The sequence below is a fragment of the Chiloscyllium plagiosum genome, unplaced genomic scaffold (assembly GCF_037043375.1).
Source record: "Chiloscyllium plagiosum isolate Xiang-an unplaced genomic scaffold, Cpla_swu_hap1 HiC_scaffold_27, whole genome shotgun sequence".
Lineage (NCBI taxonomy): Eukaryota > Metazoa > Chordata > Chondrichthyes > Orectolobiformes > Hemiscylliidae > Chiloscyllium > Chiloscyllium plagiosum.
The window spans coordinates 23110015-23128574 of NW_028270165.1; the positions used below are offsets into that span (position 1 = coordinate 23110015).

General features: G+C 47.3%; 1 long non-coding RNA gene across 1 annotated transcript; it reads left to right on the plus strand.

Annotated features, from left to right (window-relative positions):
* Window positions 1-6988: 6988 nt before the first annotated feature.
* On the plus strand, window positions 6989-17563 carry LOC148143444 (uncharacterized). The gene is made up of 2 exons (XR_015751220.1): window positions 6989-7163; window positions 16170-17563. It is a non-coding gene; the product is annotated as an uncharacterized LOC148143444 (long non-coding RNA).
* The last annotated feature ends 997 nt before the right edge of the window (window positions 17564-18560 follow it).

The following is an 18560-nucleotide window of genomic DNA, read 5'->3' on the forward strand; positions in this document are numbered from 1 at the left end:
CAGAAATGACTCATTAAGTAGAGCTTCATCCTCACAGTGCAATGAATTCCCACTTTGCACCAAAACCTCGGATTTACTCACTCACTCAGTTGCTGTCTCAGAAATGCAAGATTTCATTGTAACTTCTTCTGCTCCCATTAAGGGCAAACATCTTTGAAAGCTCCTCTTAAACTCCAGCCTTCACAATCACACTTCTGCTCTCACTGAAGATGATTAGAGTTATATAGAACCGAATCAGACCCTTTGTCCATTCACATATCATTCCTGATGAAGTGCTCGGGACCGAAATGTCGACTCTCATGGTCCTCAGATGCTGCCTGACCTACTGCCTTTTTCTAGCACCACACTTTGCCTCTGATCTCCAGCATCTGCAGTTCTCACTTTCTCCACATCCCAAAGTATCACCATTTAAACAATACACTGTCTTTCTGCTTTTTTTTCCATAGCAAAGGCTATAACTTCACATTGTGGGACAGCATTTGCCACGTGTTTGCAAATTGTGGTCTTCCCTGCTTCGGGGAGACTGAGCGTAAACTTGGGGAACGGATTGGCGAGCATCACAGCTGGGTCCGTAGAGGCTGACCAGACCTCCCAGTCACCATCGATTTTAATTCCCCTTCCCACTCCTTTCTGACAAGAACATCATAGGCTTCCTCTATTGCCACAACGAACCAAACCGCAAATTAGGGAAAAACACCCCATCTTCCACCCAGGCAGCCTACAGCCTGCAGGACCCAACATCGAGTACTCCAATTTCAAATAACCTCCCTTTCCATCACCCGACTCCCTTCTCAGCCCCTTGCCCCTCACTACCACTCCTTCCTGCCACCAACCTGATTTCTTCCACCCACTGACTAATCAGGCCATACCCTCTCCCTATCTTCACCTATCCCCACTTTAGCCTTAGCCCCAGCCCCAGCCCCAGCCCCAGCCCCATCCCCAGTCCTGAGGAAGGGTTACACCCGAAACATTGACTTCTCCACCTCCTGATGCTGCCTGATTTGCTGTGTCCTTCCAGCCTCCTGCCTGTCTATTTTGCCAATTGAGACACAGACCTGGACCACGTTTCCAGAGTCTGTTCCCTCCCTGGGTTCACCCCCTTTCCTTTCAGTTGCTGCAAGCCAACAATTGAACTCCGGAACAAATAGAAATGGAAAAGGAGGCGAGAAAAAAAAGTGCCGTACTCACAGATCTCAGACAGAGGAAGGAGTTTGCAGTCTGGGTGAAGCTCAATGTTGATTCAGAAAGAGAGGAGAAGGAGTAGCAGCTTCAGAAACTCATGGTCCAACTTCCGCATTCAGACAATGGGGTGGCTCTGATTGGCAGGAGGACCAGTTTTGTTTTGGTCCTCCACGGTTCCCGATTGGACCATCAAAGGAAGGTCGCGCACCATTTTTTGCGGAAAGCGATGAGGATGCCCAGTGTTTAGCTGACACCGGTGGGTATGTGCACTGCGTTACTGACACCGGAAAACATGCGCAGTATGCTCACTGGGGATGCTGGTGTTTCTTGGAGAAAGTGAGGACTGCAGATGCTGGAGACCAGAGTTGAAAAGTGTGGTGCTGGAAAAAGACAGCAGGCCAGGCAGCATCCGAGGAGCAGGAGAATCGACGTTTCGGGCATAAGATTCCTGAAGAAGGGCTTATGCCCGAAACGTCGATTCTCCTGCTCCTCGGATGCTGCCTGGCCTGCTGTGTTTTTCCAGCACCACACTTTTCAATGCTGGTGTTTCTGTCAGATGTTAAGAGTCCAAATGCCAAAAGGAAAAAAGGGGTAGAGCCACAATTTGTTTTTCCCTGTGATTCGACATTGTATTACTTTTGCATTCTGTCTGGCTGCTCAACTTTGGTATGTCTTTTCCCCAGGTTTACCCCGAGTCCAGAAGTGGAGGGCATGGGTTTAGGGTGAGAGGGGAAAGATTTCTGAGGGGTAACCTTTTTGCACAGACGCTGGTGCGTGTCAGCCAGAGGAAGTGGTGGAGGCCAGTACAATGATAATATTTAAAATGCATCTGGATGGGGATATGAATAGGACCGATTCAGAGGGATAAGGGGCCAAATATTGGCAAATGGGTCACTAGATTAATTTAGGATATCTGGTCGGCATAGACCGAAGGGTATGTTTCTGTGCTCTGTGACGCTATTTCTAGATAGTTGGAACCAACTTCACAAGACGAGGACTAGGCCATTCACCCCTTACAGTCAAGATCAGAGTGGTGCTGGAAATGCACAGCAGGTCAGGCAGCATCCAAGGAGCAGGAACATCAATGTTTCAGGCAAAAGCCTCAAATGCTGCCTGACCGGCTGTGCTTTTCCAGCACCACTCTAATCTTGACTCTAATCTCCAGCATCCGCAATGCTCACCTTCGCCCATTCACCCCTTCCAGCCTCTCCTGAGCAGTGGCCTGACTGCGCTTATTTCAGTGAAAGTTTCAGAAAGATTTCAGCAGCTCTTTTAAAAAACTTGAACGTGCTTTCTCACTTTAATGATGTTTCTGAATATATTTTAGGTATTCTCAATTTTGAAGATCAGCCATTTCTCACCCCTCCTGACTCCCAGGCAGAGTCATTACTATCCATTATCTCCCTCGCTCTGTCCTTTGAAAGGTTTGATACAGTGGTCAAAGATGGTTCGAGGCTCGAGAAAGGACGGGTGTGGTGGGGGCTGGGGAGAAAAGAGACCGAATGGATGGGGGACAGAGAGAGAGAAAATGGACGGGGGGGGGCAGAGGGTGGGGGTAGAGAGAGACTAGAGGGTACAGAGAGAGAGAATGAGTGGGGTTGATAGAGAAATTGGGTGGGGGAGAAAGAGTGGGCGTGGCGGAGAAGTGGGAGATGGCACAGGGCAGGGTGACACTAGGCACACGGATACACAAGGTGGCCACTGAGCCATCAGTTAGCCAACTTGACACACAAGATGGCCGTCGGATCACAATATGGAGAGAAACACAGAGCTGATACAACACTGCCTGGGGCCACCAGAATACCAGCACAATGGACTCACAACCCAGGTGATTAGTTTAAGGCGGGTGGGGGAGAGAATACACATGAGTAATGAACACTGCCCGCCGAAGTGTCTGGGTACAGCCAACACCTCTTATACAAGTGCTAACAGCATGATACAGACTCAATACCAAATGCTAATAGCCAGGGCTGCAGGAATCCTCCTTCTCAGGAAGAGCAATTAGCGCCCATTACTACAACAATGGATTTCCATGCAGACATTGAAATGGACAATGTCTGCACTGAAACTGACAACTACTGTGCGGAAATTAACAAAGGCTGTGCTGGAACTGACAAAGACTGTACCGAAACTATCAACGATTCTACAATGATTACCATAAACAAATCATGTTACAATAATCTCATCCCTGACCGATTGTATCATAAGATGTATAAAGGTTTCTTGAGTGTGCTCTGGATCGAGAGAAGTCTCGCAGCTGACACTGTGCTGTTGGTGTCTTTCTCTCCCCTCACCCTGATGGCCACCTTTGTGTGTGGCTGCATCAAGCTGTGCGTGGATCCCTGGTATGCAAACACCAAGTGTCACTACGTATTGAGGTTCTACCTGTCCCCGGTGTTGCGAAAGTTGGGCCTCGCTGCCACGGAACACTCCGAGTAGTTGGACCGTTCCGTATCACCTGTCCTTCGTGGAGAAGTTTGTGAAGAAAAACACCTTTGACCACAAGTCCATCAGGAAGTGGTCAGCACGTAGTGTCCTTGAGACCCTTTGGGAAAAGGAGAGGGCGGATTCTATCGAGCGGTTCCCTGAGCAGACTGTCAAAGCCATTTGGCAGAATGCCTCATCACCAGAACTTTCCAACAAGCACCAAGACATGGCTTGGCTGGTGGTGAGAAGGGCTCTGCCTGTGAGATCCTTTATGCATGCCCAGACTCTCAGCCGCACCGCATGCTGCCCTCGAAGCGGCTGCGGGGGGGACGAGACTGTCACACACCTCCTTCTGGAATGTGCCTATGCAGAAGAAGTCTGGAGAGGAATGCAGTGGTGTTTGTCGAGGTTCGTCCCGAGCAGTGCCGTGACGCGGGATTCCGTGCTCTATGGCCTGTTCCCAGGGACACACACCGAGACAACATCAACTGTGCCTGGAGGATCATCAACTCGGTGAAGGACGCTCTCTGGGCGGTCCGAAACCTGTTGATCTTCCAGCTGAAGGAGTTGACCCTGTCTGAGTGTTGCAGACTGGCACATTCCAAGGTCCAGGAATATGTGTTGAGGGACGCACTGAAGCTTGGGGCAGCTGCCACCAAGGCGCAGTGGGGAAAGACCACCGTGTAACATCTGCCTGCCTAAAGAAGAACAGGGGGCCCATGCAGTCATTTGGGCTCTGCTGACGCCTCAGCTAAAAATGTAATCGTACCGACCTGTAAACAGGAATGATTACTCTGTTTTCGGAATGCAAACAAATGGAATGTTTACATATGTATGGCATGTCCAGTTGTACAGATCACCAAAGTATTTTATGAACAAAGTATATTTTTGAAATAAAAAAAAATTCTGTTCTTAACAGGGCACCCACTCAGTAGGTGGGTCCTGCTGAAGCCACAGCTAAATAATAAGAGACTGGATGGTTAATAAAGGGAACTGTAAATAGGATTTCTGTAAATTCAATTAATTTAATCTGTTCTTTGTAATGTGAAGACATGCAATGTATATATCTATGAACGACATGACAAATTGTACAAGTACCAAAGATTTATTTCTATGAATAAAGTATATTTTGAAATAAAAAAAAGTGCTTCTCTCCCCGGAGCCCCGGTATTCCTTGTGCAATAAACTCTGTCATTGAACCCCAATTCTGACTCCGAGCCTGGTGTATTTCAGGGGAGAGAGAATGGGTGGGGTGGCAGATGGTGGGGGGAGCGAGAGAGAGAGAATGGATGGTGGGGGCTGGAAGAATGGACATGGACAGAGGGTGGGATGAGAGAGAATAGATGGGTGTAGAAGGTGGGGAGATGGACTAGACAGGGGCTGAGGAATGAAACGACAGGGGTACAGAGAGTTGCATGAGAGAGAATGGACAGGGTGTTTGTAGTATAGAGGGAGAATGGGCAAGAACCTGGGGATGGAGAGAGAATGGACAAGGGGCGCTGTGGTTGGTGGTGGGAATGGACAGGGGGAGCTGTGGGTGGTGGGAGGAAAGAACGGGGGTGCTGTGAGTGGTGAGGGAGAATGGATAGGGGGCGCTGGAGTGGCGGGGAAGAAATGGACAGGGAGCGCTGTGTGTGGCGGGGGCGAATGGACAGGGGGCGGTGTGTGTGGCCAAGATCAAAAAGGTTGATGACAGTCAACACTTATCAGATTGTTTCCCGAACAAAAAACTTGCACTGGAGACTCCCAGAAGAGGGGTGTTGCATCTGTATTCCTTCAATTAGTTTTGAAATATTGTTGTGTATCTGAATTGTTCAGGGATACCTGGTACATAGAGAGATGGCTTTGGTTGTTGGAGGTCAGTCATCTCAGTTCCAGAACGTCTCTGCAGGAATTCAGAGGGTAGTGTCTTCTTAGGCTGAACCATCTTCATCAATGACCGTCCTCCATCATAAGGTCAGAGGTGGAGATATTCGCCAATAATTGCACAATGTTCAGCACGATTCACAACTCCTCACAAACTGAAGCAGTTCAGTTTGAAATGCAACAAGATCTTAACAATATCCAATGGGCTCAGGAGTGGCAAGTAACATGTATGTCATGCCAATGCCAAACAATGACTCATCCCCAAAAGAGAGAATCTGACAACTGCCTCGTGATATTCAACAGTGTTACTGTCACTAAACACCCCACTATCAACATCCTTGGGGTTTACCATTGACCAGAAACTCAACTAGACTAACAACAGACACAATGACAACAAGAGCAGGCAACAGGTCAGGCATACCGTGACTCCCCAAACCCTGCCCATCTTCTACAAATCACAAGTCTGCAGTGTAATGGAATACTCTCCCACCAGCTTGGATGGGTGCAGCTTCAACAAAATTCAAAAAGCTTGATACCATCCAGGACAAATGCTTGATTGGCACCATCTCCACATACATCCACTCCCTCTGCCCCACTGTTCAGAAGCAGGAGTGTGTACGATCTACAAGACACAACACTGAAATTCACCAAAGATCCTTAGAAAATACCTTCCAAACCAACAACCACTTCCTCTAGAACGACCAGGGCAACAGGTACTTGGGAACACAACCTCTTGCAAGTACCCCTCCAAGCCACTCACCATCTTGACTTGGAAATATATTGCTGCTCCTTCAGTGTTTCTGGGTCTAAATTCTGGAATACCCTCCGTAAGGACATTATGGGTCACCGTACAGCGTGTGGACCACAGCAGTTGAAGAAGGCAGGTCACCATCACCTTCTCAAGGGGAACTAAATGCTGGCCAGCCAGCAATGCTCATGTACCACGAGTAACTTTTAATAAATGATTGAAACGGAGGATTGGAAACTGCAAACTAAAAAAAACAACCTTCAGGTGGAGCAGACGTCGGGCTTTGATTCGGTCCTTATTTGAGGACAGATAAAGAGTGTTATACTGACACTGAACTGGAAATAGAGAGTTAAACACCTGTAGTGTTTCACTCAGTGTATCAATCGAAAATCGATTAAAGGTTAGCTCTTGACGTGTTCGTCATTAACACATAAAAAAGGACGGTTAAGAAGGCATATGGGACTCTTGATTGTATCTCTTTAATGGCTATTGTAGGACCCACAATCCCATGCGATCCAGAAACCGCTCTTTGGGCCGTGAGCAGTGTTCATAGTGCGCATGTGTGAGCTCGGAATGGGGCCCCGCCCCATGTCGTTCTGATGGACGGGGAGACCAATCTTTGGGAAACCCTATAGGACCGGAAGGGGCCTGGTCCTCCTGCCAATCAGAGTCCCCCCCCCCCCCCCCCCCCCGCCATTGTCTGAATGCGGAAGTTCGACCATGAGCTTCTGAAGTTGCTGTTGCTCCTCTCTCTCTGAATGAAGATTGAGCTTTAGCCCAGACTGTAACTTCCTTCCTCTGTTTAACATCTGGGAGTACCGCACTCTCTTTTCTCGCCCTCTTTCCCATTTCTTTTCTCATCCTTGGGTTCAGCTGTTGGTTTGTAGGAGCTGCGGTTAAAAGAAAGTCAATCGAGGGGAAGGAACAGACTCTGGAAAAGGTTGGTTTCGATCTGTGTCTATTAATGTTTGACAGGCTTTGTTTCCTGAGCTTGACACATTTACTTGTCTGGCAAAAAAGGATGGCGTCTTGATCCATGTTGGGGATGGAAGTGGATTATGCTGTGGGTGACTTACTCGTAGTAGTCCAATAAGTATTAGATAAGTAATCATGACACACAAACCTTGGGTTATTGACTGTCTATTTGGGAGCTCACAAGTCACTCCGAAGAGGAGGGAAGAGGAGCTTAGACAATGGATGCATCAGCCCTGATCTTAATGTAGGCTGGAAGGGCCAAATGGCCTACTCCTGCTTCTATTACTATGAAACTATAACCCTGCATTTCCCATGGTTAACCCACCTAACCTGCACATCCCTGGGCACTGTGGGCAATTTTGCATGGCCAATCCAAATCAAGGCCGGTGAGTAATGTAGTGATGTGGAAAATGAATATCAGAGAACAATAGAAAGGGACAAGGAGAGTAAATATACCAGCAATGAAAACTGGATACTAATGTCACAAAAACTGAAATGATACATGGTGAGTCTGAACGTGTGCCACATTGTAACAAAAGTGATTGAATTAATTGCACTCATTGAAATGAATAATTATGGTCTGAGACTCCTTACAGACACATGGCTTCAGGATGGCAAGGATTGGATCCTGAATATTGAGGGGGGAGTCAGATGGGAAGCTAGGTAAAGGCAGAGGGTTGTCACTGCTCACCAAAGCACTGAGCATACGGTAGTCTGGTGTCAGCTCGGGTTTCACGACCTGATTTCTCTGTCCTCTGATCTCCCTGTTCCCACTGAGTAAGTCCACTCTTGGCTGAAACAATTATACCCTGGCGTTAGTTCATTTACCTTGCAGAAGCAATTATGGTTGCAGAAGTAACACTGCTTTACCTATATCCCACAGGGGTGACCCTACAACCTTGGATAAAATAATGTGGGGCATGGCAAGGGTAAATAGACAAGATCTTTGATCTAGGATTGCTCATAGGTTTAGGGTGAGGCTGAGATTTAAAAGAAACCTCAGGGGCAACTCCTATATACAGAGGGTGGTGTGTGTAAAGAATGAGCTGCCAGAGGAAGTGGTGACTGCTGGTACAATTACAACCTTTAAAAGGTATCTGGATGGGCATATGTTGGGAAACATTTAGAGGGACATGGGCCAAGTGCTGGCAAATGGGACTAGATTGATTTAGGATATCTGGTCAGCTTGGACTGAAGGGACTGTTTGTGCTGTACATCTGTGATTCTGGCTTGCCACAAATGTTTGTCACGTCTGTATGTTCAGTTTCTCCCTGGTGTTGGTGTTAATGCCTTGGTGTCTTAGTTTGCTCCCCACATTCTGGGGACATTAACCGTTTCCTATCTGGTTGTTCTGATGATCTGGACTGCTGTCCGGATCTTCGGATTTCTGGGATTGGTCAATAAACACACCTGAAAGTGACTCTTTTGTCAATCATGCAAGCAATAGTTTATTCTTTGATACAGCCGGGTCAGTAGACTCTGATCAGCCCAGAAGGATTAGATTAGATTCCCAACAGTGTGGAAACAGGCCCAAGGCCCAACCAGTCCACACCGACTCTGAAGAGTAGCTCACCCAGACCCATCTCCCTCTAACTAATGCACCTAACATTATGGGCAATTTAGCATGGCCAATTCACCAAACTGTACATCTTTGGATTGTGGGAGGAAACCAGAGCACCTGGAGGAAACCCATGCAGACATGGGGAGAATGTGCAAACTCCACACAGCCAGCCCCCGGAGGCTGGAATTGAACCTAGGACCCCTGGTGCTGTGAGGCAGCAGTGCTAACCACTGGGCCACCGATGAGTACTCCTAGAGTGCCAAAAGAATCCGCCAACCTTTGCAGAGTTTGTATAGAACTTATGTACATTGTTTAGAGTCAGACATTGAGCATGATCACATAGATTAGATTAGATTAGATTAGATATAGTGTGGAAACAGGCCCTTCGGCCCAACAAGTCCATACCGACCCGCCGAAGCGTAACCCACCCATTCCCGTACACTTACCCCTTTACCTAACACTACGGGCAATTTTAGCATGGCCAATTCACATGACGTGCACATCTTTGGACTGTGGGAGGAAACCGGAGCACCCGGAGGAAACCCACGCAGACACGGGGAGAACGTGCAAACTCCACACAGTCAGTCACCTGAGGTGGGAATTGAACCCGGATCTCTGGCGCTGTGAGGCAGCAGTGCTAACCACTGTGCCACCGTGCCGCCCAAACATAGTAACAACCAATCAGATCCCGCAAGGTCCTCGTGCATTTTTGACTTGGCCTAGGGCGGCACGGTGGCTCAGTGGTTAGCACTGCTGCCTCACAGCCCCAGGGTCCCAGGTTCGATTCCAGCCTTGGGTGACCATCTGTGTGGAGTTTGCACATTTTCCCCGTGTCTGCGTGGGTTTCCTCCGGGTGCTCCGGTTTCCTCCCACAGTCCAAAGATGTGCAGGTCAGGTGGATTGGCCATGCTAAATTGCTCATGGTGTTAGGTGCATTAGTCAGACGAAAAATGGTTCTGGGTGGGTTACTCTTCAGAGGGTCAGTGTGGACTGGTTGGGCCGAAGGGCCTGTTTCCAAACTGTAGAGAATATAATCTAATCTATCATAATTTCTTGTAGACAACCTGTTCTTGGAATTGTATTTGTCCTGTCTGGTGGTTAGGATTAAACCGTTACTTCTGCGATTGATGGTTAGGTTCACATTTGTTACTTCTGCATTTGCAGTTTTTTTCACTGGATTGACATCAGTCTGTGGTTTCTTGTTTGTTCTGAGTCGTGAGTATCTGCCTGACTCAGTCCCACTGAGTTAGCCAAGCAGAAGCCATTTTGTCCTACCTCCCATGTTAAAGTGGAGATTTGAGGTGGCCCAGGGAATCCTTTGAGAACTCAGACCTGTAAAGCCTCTCTCTTGGTTTGTCCTGGAGATCATACTCTTTGGAAACCTGGAATAAAAACCTCTCATCATAAAGTCCAAAATGCAATTCAATTCGATCCATAGCAGATAAGCACTAAGAGTTAATTCTCTACGGGATTCAACAGCCTCAGCAATAAAACGGTCTCTCTCTCTCGTGTCCTTTTGAACTCTCAAGACAGCGAAGATTTATTTTGTGAATGCCCCGCTTACAAAGGGTAGTAAGAATCCATTATAATGGACAAGCTCCACCCATTAATTACAAAGCTATGGATAGTACCGAGTCTTGTTTCAGGGTCAGATTCAAAGACTATCATTAATTTCACAAGGGAACGGCTGTGAATGTTATCACTTGGTGTCCTGTTCACACAGATTCACCGATGATAAAGTAAACGTTCTTAATTGCCTTACAGCATCCTGTTATCACTTGGTGAGCCCAGGTGTCCCTATCTTTAAGTTCTCTCCTCTTTCTGAGCCTTCCTGCCTGTTTATTTTCTAGTGCAGTAAATGTTTTCAATAATTTTTCATTACATTTTAGTCTGAATGTTTAAAGACAAGTTTTAAGGCTATAGACTTTATCACCCAGATGCCCACACCCTCATTCCTCCCTTTGATTGCACTGCGATCACTGAAAGAGAAGGCTAGTCCAAACGAATGCCCTTCAAGGTGGTCCAGCCATCAACATCCTGCAGAGCGGCACCACCATCTTCGCAGCTCATCTGGCCATATTTATCATCGCCATCGACACGTGTGGGTGAGCCATCGGATCGCAAAAGGAGCATCTTCTGGGGCAAATCTATATCACTAAGGGACCTCATAAGCCTAGCAATTAAATACCTAACAATACCAATACTGACAAACAGACATAGCTAAATTGATAAGCCAATTGTACCATGAGCCCGATCTGCAGTTTCCCCAACTGGTCCCTTCAGTCATTCTGTCAAGGAATACCTGGATCTCTTCTTGTATCTTAGTTAATATTGCCAGTGAGATCGGGAATGCCCATAGTGCATTTATCTTGGACAATGGTGCAGATCTCACCCTCCTGGGGGAGTATATAGTCTAAGGCATACCGATTCTGCACAGAGTAAAGACACAGGTCTGATAATCCCAGTTTACTCTGTTTCAAAGCCTCTTTAGTCTTATTTCCTCGAAAGGTCAGGCCGCAAAAGAGGGAATTGCGGTTCTGTTGACTTGTCACCCCTGCCGATCCTTCCAACCCCAGGGTACTCTGGATTCCCCAGGCTATCGGGTGCCCTGTATTGTCACCCTTGGGATCCTTCCAGTTGGAGCAAGGTTGGCTGAGACTGACCTCTGCATCCTCCTCAGATGGAGGTTTCATCAACTTGTCCACTGGCCAGGACAAGGTACTGTTGTGGGAACAAGGGCTCCGATAGTGACCTTATGAGGGACATCTTTGCCATCCAGGACAAGGAAATTGGTAGCTTTACCTTAGCTGAAGAAATAATAGCCTGGTTTGGTGTATATTAGGGAGAGATTGTCAAAATAGGTTACTGAAATGTTACAGCAGGGGGTCTGGTCAGGTCGACAGGAGGAAAGGGTTGACGTTTTGCAAGAGGAGGTGCTTGAGCTCTGTTAAAAAAAAAAATGGGCCAAGTGACTCGAGCACTCGCACTGTATGGGAGACAATGGTCCTCAGAATGCTGTTCCCATTGGGCTCTCCCTTAGCTCTATTGTACATGGTCTTGGTGACAGTATCAGATTCTGAAAAGAGAAAAGGCCTATAAATGCACAAGGGAAGGGTTCCGTTCCAGGTCCATGTGCCGCATAAGGCCTGCTGTATCCCAGCCAGTGTTACACCAGCTGTTTGTATACACAGACCGGAGGTATTGGAAAGTGATATTTCTCTTCGCAGTGTCGGCAGTAGGAAGTCTGATGAATAGAATGGAATCAGGGACTGGAGACGGGGCAAATAAGTCATCTCCCGATAGAGAGGAGTAACATACTACTGCCTCTGTGGTGAAGAGCGTTCTGTGGGCCTGTATAAATAAGTTGTTTGTGGATTGAGGAGTTTCCCCTATCAGGCTTCCCTTTTCTCGAGTCGGCCCGACCTACAAAATGGGATGGTGTTCCTGGGCATCTTTAAAATATTTACCATAATAACGGGGTTGATAATTTTTATCCTCACTAGGCTTGCGTCTGCAGGTAAAATAAAAAAAACATGGTAATGACATGATAACTCCCACTGATTTCTACTGTCCAGATGGACCATCTGGTCTTTCTGATGTAAGAGTCCATTGCAATAATCAATCTTCATCACGTTCCACACGTCAAAGGCGTCTGGTCCGGTGCACTGGACGACATCTCCTCAGCATGGGTGGTGGATAATCTCTGATCATTCCTGGTCGCATCCATACTTAGTGGCTTTCCCCATCAGGATGTTGTATGTGATCAGAAAGGTGAGGAGATAGCGATCCCCCACATCTCCCTCCTCTTAGTTCAAGTATCTGTAATAAGATTAACATTAGAACAACAGCAAAATTCAAAAACCCAAATGGACAGGGTCCACTCCTTTTGTTGGGATTCCAGGATTCTCTCCTCCTCCTCCCCACTTTTGATTGGTGCGGTCAATCAATTTATAATGGTGCAGTTGGACCCAAGCTGAGCGCCCAGCGACTGTGACTGCCGTATGGGTGGGAGTTAAAACCTGGAAGGGGCCATCCCAACGAGGTTGGAGACCTTTGCCAGTCCAGTTCTTGACGAGCACCAACGAACCAGGCTCTACCCGTGACGAGGCTGAAAGGGAGGGAACATCACTGTAGGCCGCACGCTCCTGGGAGTGAAAGGCACGCATAACATTAGTTAGAGCAAGAACATAACCAATCATTGCTTCGGTCATCTGGTGGAAGTGGACTGAGAAGGGAGCCGAATCGTTCCAAGGGGTACGGAGGCGGTGACCAGAGAGACACTCAGCTGGAGTCAGTCGTGTCTTGCCTGCAGACATGGATCGCATCTGGAATAAGGCCACAGGGATTAGCATAACCCAGAACCAGCACAGAAACAGACCCTTCGGTCCAACTCATCCATGCCGACCAGATATTCCAATCCAATCTAATTCCCCCTGGCAGCACCCAGGCCATATCCCTCCAAACCCTTCCTATTCATGTACCCAACCAAATGCCTCTTAAACATTGCAATTGTACCCACCTCCACCACTTCCTCTGGCAGTTCATTCCATACATGCACAACCCTCTGCATGAAAAGTTGTCCCTTAGGTCCCTTTCAAATCTTTCCCTTCTCACCTTAAACCTATGCCTTCTAGTTTTCGACTCCCCCATCCTGGGGGGAAAAGACCTAGGCTATTTGCCCTATCTATGCCCCTCATGATTTTATAAACCTCTCTACGGTCACCCCTCAGGCTCTGATGCTCCAGGGGTAAAATAAATGCCCCAGCCCCTCTCTGTGTAACTGGTTAAAGTTCCTTCCCATTGTCAGCTCACTGGGACACACACACTCATTCTGTGTAACCAGTTAAAGCTCAGTTCACTGGTAGTTCCTCTTTGAAGCAGGTCGAATGGATTTCTCTTTCCAGATTCAACCCCCCAATGATATTGAGTGACCCTGTCAGATCTTGTTATGGAATTTCTTCCAAGATTTCTGTCTGCAGATCCTCCCCTTCTGATACCTGTTAGCAAGTTGAAATAAATCATCACTGTCTCTACCGAGTAGAAACTCTGATTTTCTTGTATGTGTCTGTGTATTTAAAGTACTAACCCAGGAACATACAAATGTTATTATTGATTTAAAATACATAGGAGACATGAGGAAGGAGATGTTAGGACCTGGCACTCTCTGAACCCTAACAGGATGTTCCAAGTGGTAGTGCAAACATTTCAAAATGAAGTGGATGGCCATAGAGCTGTACAGCACAGAAACAGTCCATCTCGTCCATGCTGACTAGATATCTGAAATTAATCTATCTTATTTACCAGCACTTGGCCCATATCCCTTTAAACCCCACCTATTCACATACCCATCCAGCTGCCTTCCTCATTCCCCGTTTTACTTGTACTGATACCTTTGGGGATCTCTGAACTTGGACAGTAAGGTCCCTTTTTTCCTCAGCACTCTGTCGGGGTCTATTATTTATTGCTTACTTCCTTCTCTATTAAGATGAGGTGTTGTCCCTCCAGTTTGCGGTTTGTTTCATTGTGGCAATAGAGGAGGCCAAAGATTCTAATGTTAGAAAGGGGGTGGGAAGGGGAATTGAAATGGGTGGTGACTAGGAACTCTGGTCGGCTCTGTGGACCCAGATATGATGCTCAGTGAACCATTCCCCAAGTTTGCGCTCGCTCTCCCCGATATAGAGAAGACCACAACTGGCAAACACATGGCAAATGCAGTACCACAATATGAAGTTATAGCCTTTGCTGTGGGAAAAAAAGTAGAAAGGAAGTGCATTGTTTAAATGGAGATGTAATTGGATGTGGAGAAAGTGAGAACTGCAGATGCTGGAGATCAGGGTCAAAAAGTGTGGTACTGGAAGAGCAGTAGGTTAGGCAGCATCTGAGGAGCAGGACAGTTGGCTTTTTGGGCATGAGCCCTTCATCAGGAATGATTTGTGGATGGACAAAGGAGCCCCAGCGTCCTCCTACACCAGTCACTGCCAGTTGTCAGACAGGTGCAGCAAGCAATCAGCAAGGCAACTGGTATATGAGCAAGAGGAATTGAGTTCAGAAGTGGGGATGCCTTCCTGCAGTTAGGGTGTCATTGAATATATTCAAGGCTGAGTTCATCTGATTTTTGAACAACAAAGAAGTGAATGTTTGTGGGGGAAGGCAAGAACATGATTTTAAGACCAGTACAGAACAGTTCCAGAGTCATACAGCACAGAAACAGACCCTTAAGTCCAACTAGTCATAGAGATATACAACATAGAAACAGACTCTTCGGTCCAACTTGTCCATGCCGACCAGATATCCCATCGCAATCTAGTCCCATCTGCCAGCACCTAGCCCATATCCCTCCAAACTCTTCCCATTCATATACCCATCCAGATGCCTTTTAAATGTTGCAATTGTACCAGCCTCCACCACTTCCTCCTGCAGCTCATTCTATACATTTACTACCCTCTGTGTGAAAAGGTTGCCCCTCAGATCTCTTTTGTTTCTTTCCCCCCTCACCTTAAACCTATGCCCTCTTGTTCTGGACCTCCCCTTCCCCCCACCGCAGGGAAAAGATTTTGCCTATTTATCCTATCCATGCCCTTCATGATTTTATAAACCTCTATAAGGTCACCCCTTAGCCTCCAACGCTCCAGGGAAAACAGCCCTAGCCTCCCTTTAGCTCAAATCCTCCAACCCTGGCAATATCCTTGTAAATGTTTCTGAGCCCTTTCAAGTTTCACAACATCTTACTGATAGGAAGGAAACCAGAATTGTGCTCAATGTTCCAAATGTGGCCTAACCAATGTCCTGTACTGCGACAACACAACTTCCCAAATCCTATACTCAGAGGATTGGGAAAGTTTTCAAAACTTACAAAAGACAACCGGGAAAGAATGGAGGGAAAAACCGAACCTTTGAAGGTCAGCTTGGAGGCATCAAGGTCTCAGGACAGGGGGGTGGGGATGACCCCAGCTATGGGCCACGTGTGAGCAAACGGTTCCAGATTGATTTACGATATCTGGTCGGTACAGACGAGTTGGACCGAAGGGTCTGTTTCTGTACTGTATACCTCTATGACTCTGGCTTTCCACTAATGTTTGCCATATCAGTATATTCAATTTCTCTCTGGTGTCAGTGTTAAGACCTTGATGTCTCATTTTGCTTCCCCTTCCCAGGGACGTTAACCATTTTGTGTCTGGTTGTTCCTCAAGAAGCTGCGTGTCAGCTTCATCCTGAATTGACACACATTGTGTTTGCTTCCCAAAATCAGACCTGCTCACTCTCAGCAGGATCCCAGTGTTGTGAAAGATATTAACTTTCAGGTGGAGGTATCTAAAATAAAAGAAAAGAATATTCCACAAAAGTAGAATTACTTGTTCAGAATTTCCACCCTGCATTGACAGTGATGGCTTTTGTAATCTCTTTTTACAGCGTATATGAAGATCTGATGGCGGAAGTTTCTCAATCAACAGATGAAGGGCTTATGCCCAAAACATTGACCCTCCTGCTCCTCAGATGCTGTCTGACATCCCTGTGCTTTTCCAGTGCCACATTTTTCGACTGACTCTCCAGCATTTGCGATCCTCACTTCGCCGCCAATGTCTGACAGTCACTCAGTCCACCAGGACCGCAACGATTTTCGACTGATTTCTGTGAGAGGGATCAAAGCTTTTTGGTTCCTGACTGAGTGAGTATGTTTTCAGCATCACTGGGACTGGACGAGAGACCCCACAGTTGCAGCGCACTGTGCGTCGAGCGTGTAGCAGCTATACGACCTGGAAAGAGGAATTCACGACAGGAAGGGGCTGGAAATTCGATTGTGTGTGGCTGAAGCTTCATCCATGGAGAAACCCGAGGAATCCCGCCCCGTGGAGAAACCGTGGAAGTGTGGCAACTGTGGGAAAGGCTTCCGTTTCCCATCTGCCCTGGAGACTCATCGGCGCAGTCACACCGGGGAGAGGTCATTCCCCTGCCCTGTCTGTGGGAAGGCCTTCAGACATTCCTCTCACCAGCGGGACCACACAGGGGAAAGGCCCTTCAGCTGTCCCGATTGTGGGAAGGCCTTCATATTTTTCTCTGCCCTGTTGGCCCACCGGCGGGTCCACATGGGGGAGAGGCTCTTCAGCTGCCCCGAGTGTGGGAAGGCCTTCAGCACATCTTCCTCCCTGCTGAGGCACCAGCGGGTCCACACCGAGGAGAGGCCGTTCACCTGCTCTCAGTGCGGGAAGGGCTTCCCCCGCTCCTCCCACCTGCGGAAGCACCAGCGAGTTCACGTGCCATCGCAGGGGGATTGAAGGAGTGACGGTCAAGTGCCATTATCGATTGGATATCAACCCGGTTCTGGGGACTCCCGGGTTCGAATCCCGCCACGACAGATGGCAGAGGGAGTGGGTGGTGCGGGGGAGAAAGCCCCCATCTGATTCACTCTCTCCCTTGTTAGGAAAGGGAACCGCCATTGTGGGAGAGTATTCATTCAGTCGTTCCATCTGCATCCTTCACTCGGTCTGGCCTACACATGACTCCAGACCCACAGCAGTCTGGTTGACTCTACACTGCCCTCTCCCCACTGGCAAATGAGCAGGGAGAAACTTACCAGGATACAGGGTATGGGTTGAAATTGCTGAGTGAGGCAATACTTCCTCCGGATTACGGCTGTAACAAGGATCCAATTACAACCTGGTGCTGCCCAATAGTAAAGACAGTGGGGTGTGTGTAGGCTTTGATCTTGAGCTGTTTAAAAAGCAGCTACTTTGTCTATGCCTTTTTGCAGGGGGGAATCTGAAGATGTAACTAAGTTGAGTCACAATAAAGGTTACCTGAACTTACCACCGGGCTCAGACTCTCATTGAAAGCTTTGAGCTGGAAGACGTTTTTAGTTTAAAGCTGCTCCTTCGTTTCAGCCTCCTGCACTGAGTTTCCAATGTCATGTATCAGATGGAGCAGTGAATGAGAAGCTAGTATCGTGAGAAATTGTAAATCTTTCAGGTACTGTGTTGTTACATCAGCATTGTAAAGTTTACTGACAGCACCAGGAGGTGTGGGCTGTGTTCACTAGAAATGATGTGGAGGTGTCGGTATTAGTCTGGGTTGATAAAGTTAAAAAGAAATCACCCAATACCAGGTTGTTGTCCAACAGGTTTATTTGGAAGCACTAGCTTTCTGAGTGCTGCTCCTTCATCGGGTAGCTGTGGAGCTGCATTGTAAGACACAGAATGTATATCAAAAGATCAGTATCATGCAACTGATGGAATATATTGAACAAGCCTAGATTGCTGTCAAGTCTTTCATCTCTTCGAATGGGTGTAGGTTTTGGTTCATTAATGTGTAACTGCCAGAACATCTTTTAAGTCACATTCTTGAGATGACTTAAGGTTTTATAAAAAAGATGACATCTCAGCTCAGACAATGCATTTAAAGGTGTGAGAATTGAGTCTGAAAATGTGTTGCTGGAAAAGCACAGCAGGTCAGGCAGCATCCAAGGAGCAGGAGAATCGATGTTTCGGGAATGAGCCCTTCTTCAGGAAAGGGCTGAAGAAGGGCTCATGCCCGAAACGTCGATTCTACTGCTACTTGGATGCTGCCTGACCTGCTGCGCTTTTCCAGCAACACCTTTTCAGCTCTGATCTCCAGCATCTGCAGTCCTCACTTTCTTCCTGAGAATTGAGTCTGACAGTATTCCAATCTTGAGTCAGACTGGTTCTATTTCCAAATTCATTGACTGCCTGGAAATTGTGTGCTTTTTGAGCAAAATTGAATACATCTGCAAATATAATTCTGCCAATACAAATTCACCCCATAGAATTGTGTGTGGGTGCATGTGAG